This window comes from Nilaparvata lugens, chromosome 2 (genome assembly GCF_014356525.2).
Source record: "Nilaparvata lugens isolate BPH chromosome 2, ASM1435652v1, whole genome shotgun sequence".
In the NCBI taxonomy this organism is placed as follows: Eukaryota; Metazoa; Arthropoda; class Insecta; order Hemiptera; family Delphacidae; genus Nilaparvata; species Nilaparvata lugens.
Window position 1 is genome coordinate 52,047,259 of NC_052505.1, and position 2,618 is coordinate 52,049,876.

Consider the following 2,618-nt stretch of genomic DNA (forward strand, 5'->3'; position numbering starts at 1 on the left):
ATTGCCTGCTGAATATAACTTGAATAATAAATTAATATAGTCTCGTCACTGTCATAGAAATTTGTATCCGAAAAGGTACTCTCCCTCGATGAAAAATAATGTTATTATATATATGACAGTTTCAAGTTCCGTTCAAATACACCTCTATAATACTTAGTTACCCAATAATCGTTGTCAGTAAGTGTGATGATTAGTTGCGTTGCTATCACCTCAGTTTGAACAACACATTCAACTCTGTTGAAATATACATTAAACTGCGTATTTTAAAAAGCAATCAAAAGTTAGCGATGCCTTATGGTGTAACCCAGTTGCTCTTATGCACTCATCTTGACATCAGGGAATTGTAACTTATCAAGAAGCAAGGAGTGAACTACACAATCAAATGCTTTGCTCAGGTCACAGAAGGTTGCCTGAGTAAATTCTCTATTTTCAAAAGATCTCAAAATTTTCTCAACAAGAGCATTCATAGCTCCTGTTGTGGATCTACCCTTTACAAAAACGTGCTGAGAAATACTGATGATGTTGCGCGCAATAAGATATTTGTATAGTTTCCGATGTATTAAAATCTCAAGAACCTTTGAAAAGCATGGCACTAATGATATGGGTCGATAGCTACCTGGATTGTCTTTAGGGCCCTTCTTATAAACAGGGACAGCTCTAGAAATTTTGAGCACTTCTGGAAAAGTTCCATCTTTAAGGTATCTATATATACAATATAGTCAATATACAATATTATCATACAATACATGAAAGGATTAAGAATATTTCTAATAATTTTCTTTAATAGGTTATTTTGAGAAGCCAAAAATGTCTACACTGTCTGATGATTTACAGCATCAAGTACTTCACAAGAGGAGACTTCCTGAAATGAAAATTTATATTTATTCTGATCAAGAAAAGCAGGATTCTGCATCAATAGATTCCGAGCTGTTTTATTGGGCTGAGCAATCTGTCGTGAGCGTCTTGCACAGAATCCAAGAAAAAAGTGTTCAACTCAACAGGTGTTAAAGGAATGGGTTGTTATGGGCTTGCTCCTGAACAGATTTAATTATTCTCCAAGCGGCTTTACACTTACCACTAGACTCAATCTCGTTGATATTATATCTCTTTCTAGTCTCATTGAGTGACTGCTTATATGCCTTTCTAATACATGCTGACCTAGACTCCTCTGTTTCATCCCTTCTATAAACATTTAAATTTAATAGTACTTTATTTTGCATCTGTGCCAATTGTGGTGTGTACCAGCTTTTAGATTTTGCTCTTCTTGATTAAAGTATGTGCTGATTGTTCAGAACAATCTTCCTCTCGGGGATGAACATATAGAAATAATCTAAGATTATATTGAAGAATTTCTCAAATGTTATACTCATTCGAAAGCTTATGAAATGGAGAAGTTTTTGAAATATTGAAACCGTTGAAATTGGACTTTGAATTTGAAGAATAGAATTTTTTCATGTTTAAGCCCTATAAAAAAACTACAAAATACCTAACAGCAAAAAAAATACATTAATCTTGTTTGATTTTTTTCTCTTTCCCACGATACCCTTGAAATTGAAATTCGACCAGTAATTTTCGCGTTATTGAGTATTTAATGACCGGAAGTAGGCATATTCTGAAAATAACGAAAAATCTATAAATCTCGAAAACTAAGGTCGATAGGAGAAAAGTTTACTGAACATTTTATGTCAGAAATGTCGAGTAGAATGGTCAACGGCTGTTACAACCTTAGTGGGACACCCTGTATATATCAAGTGATTTATGTAGAATAAAAATTATTGATACAGTATGATAAATTAGCTCATATTACAATGAGCTACAGCATTTCAAAGAAATGAAACTGAACAAGAATTGACTCCAATTTAGAAGATAGACTCCAGTTTAGAGACCAATCTGTCAATATGGGAATTAGAGACCATCTCTAATTGGAGATTATCTCAATATGAGAAAAATTTCCCATAAAAAGAACATTTTCTGCTTGCATTTTTTTCGTCTTATTTTACATATTGTAACAACAGTTTCTATATAATTCAAATTTGTTGCTCATGACTTCGAAATTGATGTTTCAAAGCATGAATGTGAAAAATACAACTTCATATCAACATGATGTCTAAAGCTCAAAACACACAGAAAGCAAGCCGCGCCTCTTAAATTAGCAATGATCTAGTTCAATATTTAGCAGCTGAGTAAGTTAGAATGCGCACACCGGAGTCGAGCTCGCCTTCCTTAATGCTAATGTTCATAGAATAGATTAGAATTTATAGAATCAAAATTCACTACATAGTCAATCATAGCTCGTTTCTACGAGTTTCTGTAGAATAATCATAGAGTAGTTTTGGGCGTCCTGTAGAGAGATATAAACAGATATAAGTAATTGATGAAGGTCGGTGCAGCGCGTCTACTCTTTGCTTCCAGCTAAATAGAAACGATTTCAATTAACAATTGGTTTCCTAAAACTTTTGATAAAAAGGAGTGGGTGCACTTCATACCGTAAAGTGTGATTAAACTAGAATTCTCCCAATTTGAATTATTAATGCTGTATCCATCGATTCAAACACTTCTTTTGAAATTTATTAAGAACTTGGAACCATGGATTTAATCAATGAAATAAAACACAATAA